This window comes from Lonchura striata, chromosome 1A, assembly GCF_050655825.1.
Source record: "Lonchura striata isolate lonStrDom1 chromosome 1A, ASM5065582v1, whole genome shotgun sequence".
Taxonomy (NCBI): domain Eukaryota; kingdom Metazoa; phylum Chordata; class Aves; order Passeriformes; family Estrildidae; genus Lonchura; species Lonchura striata.
Genome location: NC_140741.1, coordinates 59,805,884 through 59,813,672, shown reverse-complemented (window position 1 = coordinate 59,813,672; position 7,789 = coordinate 59,805,884). Strand labels below are relative to the sequence as shown.

At 48.2% G+C, this 7,789-nt stretch overlaps 1 protein-coding gene across 12 annotated transcripts in view; it reads right to left on the bottom strand.

Moving 5' to 3' along the window:
• CNOT4 (CCR4-NOT transcription complex subunit 4) overlaps nucleotides 1–698 on the bottom strand; it is a 76,878-nt gene extending 76,180 nt beyond the window's left edge. For 7 of the 12 annotated variants that reach the window (XR_014951832.1, XM_085568532.1, XM_085568536.1 and 4 more), the window contains exon 1: nucleotides 344–698. The gene's annotated coding sequence lies outside the window, so the exon portion shown is untranslated. The remainder of the gene's footprint in view (nucleotides 1–343) is intronic. The other 5 variants (XM_085568537.1, XM_021552875.4, XM_085568534.1 and 2 more) reach the window with 1 other exon arrangement.
• Nucleotides 699–7,789: the final 7,091 nt, after the last annotated feature.

Here is a 7,789-nt window from a genome sequence, read left to right as displayed (position 1 = left end):
CCCAAGGGCTTCCCGGCGCCGGAGATGGGGGTGAGGAGGAAATAAACACAGCTCCTCTGGGCAGCGACACGGACGGAGCCCCTTCCACGGTGCCCCCAGGGAGGAGGGGCCGCCCGCTCGCCCCCGCGCCCTCCCCTCACGGCCCGGTGCCCTCGGCGCCCGGCATCGGCCCGGCGCGTCCTCCCGTCGCCGGGGCTGCACCGGCGGGTGGGCTGCGGCCTGCGCCGTCCCAGCGAAGCCTCGGCGCTCTCGTAGTCAGAGCGGCCCGGCTCCCCCCCGCCTCCTCCTCGTCTCTCCTTCCCTCCTCCTTCCCTCCCCGGCCCGGCCTTCAGCTCGCACTCACCCGCCTTCCTCCTGCCTGCCCGGCCCGCGGTGCCTGTGCGCGGCTCTCCCTCTCAGGCTGCCCAGCGCGGCGGAGGCGGCCGGGCGGGTGGGTGAGCGAGCGTGCGGGAAAAGAGGCGAGGGGAAAAGGAGGAGAAGGGTGGGGAGGGAAGGAGAGAGGCGGCGAGGAAGGAGAGAAGCGGAGGGGAGAAACCCACAGCGGTGCTCCTGGGGCGGGACGTGCGGCGGCGGCCAGTCGGGCGCTCGGACGGCTGCTCCGACGACCTTTACGCGAGGGACGGGCGATCTCCGAGCTCGGGGCGCTCCGCTGCCAGCCCGGCCACCATCTTACATTGGGGAGACTTGCCCCGGACGCCGCCCCCGCTGCGCGTGCGCTGCCGGCAGTGGGCGGGGAGCGGCGCGGGAGGGGGACGGGGCGCGACGGCAGCGGCCGCGACGGCGCGGGGCATGACGGGACTTGTAGGCGGCGGCGCTGGCGCTGGCCCAGGCAGCGCGGGAGGAGGCAGAGGTGGTGGCGATCATCCCGGAGCGCGGTCCTCTTCCGCCGGGCCGGGGAGCCGAGCGCTCCGCCGGGCAGGGCCGTCCCACCGCCCTGCTCCGGGAAGTCCCCGTCCGTAAACTCCCTGCAACTTCAGCCGCCTGTTGCTGGACATTGAACCGCGCGGTTTTCAAGCAGTGGGTTGATTTCTTTAAAAATATTATTTTCCTGTCATTGGTGTCCCTTGGAGTTTTTTCCCCCCTGCCGGGTCGAAGCGATCCCGTGTAGCTCCCCGTCGGGCTTTGCCGGCTGTTGGCTACAACGCCGGGGGCTGTGTTCTGCCGGGAGCCTGGCGCGGCTGCCAGCGGCTCGGTCGGGGCTGGCCGCGGCTCCGCCAAAGCCGGCCCCGGCGGCTCTGCCCGCGGCGCCCGGCCCCGGCGGCTCTGCCCGCGGCGCCCGGCCCCGGCGGCTCTGCCCGCGGCGCCCGGCCCCGGGCGGCTCCGGCTCTGCCCGCGGCGCCCGGCCCCGGGCGGCTCCGGCTCTGCCCGCGGCGCCCGGCCCCGGGCGGCTCTGGCTCTGCCCGCGGCGCCCGGCCCCGGGCGGCTCTGCCCGCGGCGCCCGGCCCCGGGCGGCTCTGCCCGCGGCGCCCGGCCCCGGGCGGCTCTGCCCGCGGCGCCCGGCCCCGGGCGGCTCCGGCTCTGCCCGCGGCGCCCGGCCCCGGGCGGCTCCGGCTCTGCCCGCGGCGCCCGGCCCCGGGCGGCTCTGGCTCTGCCCGCGGCGCCCGGCCCCGGGCGGCTCTGCCCGCGGCGCCCGGCCCCGGGCGGCTCTGCCCGCGGCGCCCGGCCCCGGGCGGCTCTGGCTCTGCCCGCGGCGCCCGGCCCCGGGCGGCTCTGGCTCTGCCCGCGGCGCCCGGCCCCGGGCGGCTCTGCCCGCGGCGCCCGGCCCCGGGCGGCTCTGCCCGCGGCGCCCGGCCCCGGGCGGCTCTGCCCGCGGCGCCCGGCCCCGGGCGGCTCTGCCCGCGGCGCCCGGCCCCGGGCGGCTCTGCCCGCGGCGCCCGGCCCCGGGCGGCTCTGCCCGCGGCGCCCGGCCCCGGGCGGCTCCGGCTCTGCCCGCGGCGCCCGGCCCCTCGCCCGCCGGCAGAGCGGGACTGCGCCCCGCCACCGCCACAGCCGGCCGGCCGCGCTCCCCGCCACCTTTCCCACCCCCGCGCCGCCTCCCGCCTCGCCCTCCTCGCTTGATTCTCACTTTTTATTTTGTAGAAACTCAGGGAAACTGCATTGCTTCTATCCCCTCTTTCTACCACAGACACCCTGTGCCATGGATCCGTTCAAATTGCACCTGTATCCCTCTTTTCTGTGATCCCCGATGGTGCACAGAAGACCTCATCACCTCAGCTGACACAGAGTGCTTTTACTGATCGCCTTTATAGCTCTCTTGTGGCTTTTCTGGCCTGGCATCCTTAGCTCTCAGGACAGCCAGCCTCATCGTAGATGTTTAATTATCAATTATCTCCAGTGCACAAACTATTGCTATTTGTGCCATGACAATATTCGCCTGAGAATTTTACTTATTTCAGCAGTTGGTAGGACAAATAGGTGTTCATCACCAAATGCACTGGCACAACCATTACATTTAGTGGCATAGATTCTTTTTCTCCTGTAATTTTGTTTCTTAGTTTGAAGTATTATACTACTACAGCTTTGTACAAGTTGCCTCTTCAACTAAAAGTGTTTGTGTTGACATAGCTTATCTTCTTCTGAAACAAGTTAAGGTTACCTTGTGCATATTAAATTTTAGACTGATATATGTATCTCCCCCACAGGAAAGCTCTATAAATCAACTCTTGCTGTAGGCAAGACCCAGGTCAGCATAAAACACTACTGATTGCAGCAGTAGTCTTGATATGTGAACTCAAATGCATGTTATTCAGAAAACAAAACATAATATGGAACGCAAATGCCTATATATGTGAGAAATCCTGTTTCTCTGCATATATCTTAGACTGTAACATATACTTACTATATCATGTAAAAGTATATATCATGTAAAATGTAAAAGTAACTAGTCAGTATATATTAATCTAATTCAGGTGAATGTATGTATATAACAATCTATTTCTCAAAAACTTTATTATTTTCACATTTTCCTATCAACTGATATATAAACCATTAGGTTCCAGAAGTACCGATTATGTAAGTAATTTATATAAGTAATATGATTGTTGACACACCTAATAACCAGCAATGTTTCCTATTGAATAAAAGCAAGTACTCTGACTTGGAAAGAAAGGTTAAAAATAATATAACTAAAAGCTGTGATTTTGAGTCAGAATTGAGGCTGTTAATATTAAGTGAATTCTGTGCTTTCTTTTAATTCAGAATTAAGGAGTCTTTCCCTTAGTAAAATTCTGTTCAAATCATGTTGCCAAGACCTACATGAACAGACAGCAGCAGCATCCAATAATAATGTAGGAAAAAATCTACATGGCTGAAGACTACTCTGGCTGATGTTTCCAAAAGTTATCCATAGCCCTGCTTCCACCTCTTATTTAATCTGATAAGAATAATTCACTAGGTCATCATGTGGCCATTTTAAAATTTTAAGATGTCCTTAAATTAATTATTTTATTAGTTGTAAGTACTTGTAATTGCTTTCGTAAGATTACTTAACCATATTTTGACACCTTGTTTACTCTTGGAAATGTTTGGGTTTCGGTTTTTTTAAATGAGTCTGATAACTCAGCAGGACTGTTTCTAAGAAATCATTTCCATATTCATAAAGAAAAGCTTTTGGAATACATTTTCTTGGAAATAACCAATATGCACTAGCTAGAGTAAAAATGTCTGTTCATATGATTGATTTATATGATTTATATTTTGATTTATATGATTTATATATGATTTATATTTTGCTTTATGGCAGCATGGCAGCACTGGTCCATTTCTCAGCAATGTCCCTTTCTTGCATGCAGTTTGACCAGCAGTCACAAATAGTAATATTTGAGGCAGTGCCCTGAAGTTTGGGTTGGATGTGCTGATACATATAACCCATGAGACAATATTAAGGAGGGAAAGAGGTGGTACTCAAAAAAAAAAAAAAAAAAGTGTGCATCTGGAGGAGCACACACATACTGGAATTGCAGTGGAAGCCATCAGCATTCAGCAGGAGAGATTAACATACTTGATCCAGATGATCTTGTAACAAAAGAGGGCACTCAGGGGCCAGACAGCAAAGAAACCTTATCACATTATACAATGAGGGAAAATTATTCAAATATGGGTAGAATCCTCTCATAAACTGGATACAGGTCATAGCTGAGAGCTAGTGAGCCTGGGTTTCATCCATGCAAAAAAAGAAAGTCCAGCCACTTTAAAACAATCGTTACAAATATGCTCAAGCCAACTTATCTGAAATATTTGAAGTAACATCCCTGTGTAGGCTGGACTTCATTATGTTACTTATTATTGTTTTCAGGGAGTCATCACCTGCTCTTTAAAGCAAAACATACATTATGAGACAGAATGATTGCTCATTATTGTTATATTCCTTAATTGCCTTCTATATTAGTGCATTCAAAGGAATGTATTTTTCCTCTTCTGTCCTTCTTTGCCTTCATCCAACAGCACTCAGCATTTTCCAGAGCTCAAAATTGCTCACATTCTTACAAAAATGCCTCAGCCATATGCGATTTGCTGAGATGAAATAAAAAGTGCATGACTTGAGAAAATGCAATACTTTCTCCTGCATATTGATTCCATGGCTGCTGTATAAACAGGAACTGTCCATTACAAGAACTTCCACTGACTTTTTCTTGTGTTGGAAGTCATGTTCTGCATAAGCCAGGTGTGACAGGAGCTCACCTGTCAAGAAAGTATGACGTTGCATTAAAGGGTTGGCATGAACTTTGACGCTTGTAAATATATTGCACCAGCCAAGCTCCAGCTGCAACCTTGCAATTTTCCAGACAGATATATTTCCTTTTGCCAAAAGGAATGTGAGCTACTGCAGCTAATTTTATGCTATATAAATAATGCTGATAGAGAGACAAGTCTGAGATTAGATAGGCAAAGTAATAGCTTAAGTAGGAAAGTCAAAGCATTTATTAAACAGAAATATGAATTATGTTCCTTAAGGAGCTGAGGGAACCAGCTGTAATGAGGACAAATGAGAGATCTGAGAATAATTAGATCAGTTTTGCATATAGGCAGCACTGTAACTGAGACTCTTTATGACAGAGATGCTTGTACAGAGAAATTTGGCTCTTATATTCTGATAGAGAACATTCCCTCTTAGCTTGTGCTTGACACGCCGACAGAAGGAAAGGAATGTTGTGCTGTGTGCCTTGTGCTGCTCTGCCCTCTTTCCCCTCTGCTCCATCTTTCCCCTATCACTCTGTACCATGACTGGACCAGGCCAAGAGCCACTATGGGTCAGGAACATATCCACGGGGATCAGGGACCAAGCTGGTATGCTAACCATATTTTATAGATTAACCAAGACACCTAAAGCATGGAAAGATACTTTTCTATTTTAATAACCACTTTTTTATTCTTCCATATGAATTTAAAAATTGTACTATGTTTTCCTTGGCAACATTTTAAAATCATTGGTACATCAGTGTATGAATACGAGAATTTCCTGCTAACAAGCCAGACATGGAATTAAAGCCCTGGGTAGACCCATTTTGTTTTACTCCTAATAATCCAGCATTTGTGGGTTTTAAGGAATGATAAATTGCCTCTTCTTAAATAGGTTATATTAAACTGTAGCCAGTCAGCTCTGGTAGGTTCTATAGTTTGCTAAAGCAAATAAATCAGGTGTTGATTTTTATTTCAAATTACTTTCTTTATTTTTTTTTCTGCTGTTTACTTTTTTTATGTTGCTACCATACTTAGAAAAATTAATTTTTGCATGGAAAAATTCTGAAGCATGGAAAGCTTCAGAACTGATCTGCCCCAAACATTTCCACTGATAGTGTATTGTGTCATGCATGCCTGAAGTGTTTCTAATTTGTTTTATGCAAACCTTCATGCTGTACTGTGCAGTTGTCAGATTGTCATGGGAAGAAGGTAGTATATACTCAGTGTTCTGTGTGGTTTTAGTCCATGCCTAGCAGTTTTTCTCCTCATTAATACACAAACCAGTATAAAGTCTAAAAGCCACAGAATTTGAAACTTTTAGGTGTTTATATTTGCATGGAATCCCATGAAAGTACCCTGGTTTCCAAAACAACTGAGCATGTGCAACTTCTCCTGAGTTCAATGAAAATCCATGTTCTCTGAAAGACAGTTCCATTCTGCAAGTTTCCACACAGGACTTCTATGTTGAATATTAGTCCTAAACTGTGGAAAACACTATGTACAATATTGTGAACATTAAGATTAGGTGGGGAGCCAGCTGCTTCCCATTTGTGCAAAAAGACTTGGCCAAAGTCAGGGACCAGAGAGAAGTGAGTTGCTGGTTGCTTGCTTCTTCACTACTTCTCTTTGCAGATAGGAGCCTAGACATTGGAATTCCTTCCTCTGCGTAATAGATACCTTTCCTCATTCTTCTGAGCTGTATATACTTTGACTCATCTCAGGCCTACTTCAAAGACACAGAAATCAAAGGGAACACTCTCAGACCTTTCCTACTAGAGTGAAGTCATACATTCTCACCTCAGGACAGGTAAACAGTGAGTTATCTCAGCTGAGCTCTTAGTATAGACAAGGGAGTTAATTTTTCATCATCAAGATCTCATTAAAATTCAAGTTTATTTACATTTAATAATTTAAGTGAAATTGCCACTATGGATTTTTTTTTAAACAGTTTGAAAAGTAAAGTAGCTATTTTTTGAGGTATGTCTGCTTTCATGCACAGAAACAGCTCTCAGGTCTCAAAACATGCAAACTGCTGAAAGAGTAATGGTTCTATTGTACTCCTATAAAAAGCAGCACTGGGTGGTCTAATCGAGTTTTATTAGGCATTGCTTTCTAATTGTTGACATGACTGAACCATCAAAGCTGTAAAAAGTGCTTGTCTAATATTCTTAGTAGTGTACTTCCTTAAGAAAACTTAGCTCTGATACAGCATTCACCTTTAATTCATACCTTTCCTCTCAGATAATTGTGGAACTAAGATAATAAATAGAGTCAAATTCGTTTTTCATGGCTCATCTCCATCTTAGGTAGAGTTTTAAAGTATAGGTATGTCCTCCTTATAGGAGGTCTGCATGCCTCAGTCTGCAGAGGGCTGACAACTGCCATGGAGCAGCAGAAAGCTGCAAAGTTGACAGCACAATTTTCCAAATTAGGGCAAGGTGTGCCCTATTGGTAAAAGGCTGAGCTTCAGCAGTTTGGTCATGTTACAGCATGTGACAAAATGTTACCAAAGAGCTGATTACTCCTGTCCTACCACACTCCTTGTGTCAATTGGTTCTAGCAATGGCAGCCATGCTTAAATTGAATAATTTCTTACAAAGCTATCTAAGCCCTGATTTGGATGAGAAAATGCAGGATGTGGTCAGAGAAGCATGGTAAGAATAACACACACTGCCCTGGGTGATACTATAGCCGAGTGTGCACTTACTGTACTGAACTGTATTCTTCCCCTTGATTTTAAATACCAGCAGTTAATAACTATCCCCTTAATGTTGTCCCAGTTTGTGTTTGCACAGTATTTAAAGAGGAGGTAAGTTGCTTACAGACAGCGATTCCTAGAAGTGGACTGTTAACTCTAGAGGGATACCAGCTTACCAAAAAGCTAGCTTCTTGTCTCATGTTATGTGTGAAAGTTCGTGTGAGGCACGACTTGGAGTTGATCATTATTTCATGGAGCCATGAATAGGGAGAAAAGACATAACTTTCAAACAAGAGATCAGTTTTTTGAGAGCACTGGGTATATATGACTCACTGAATTATCTGAGTAGGCAAACAAACCAGAAAGTATTGAAAGAATAGCTGTGATCAATGAAAATAAAAATATGATTTT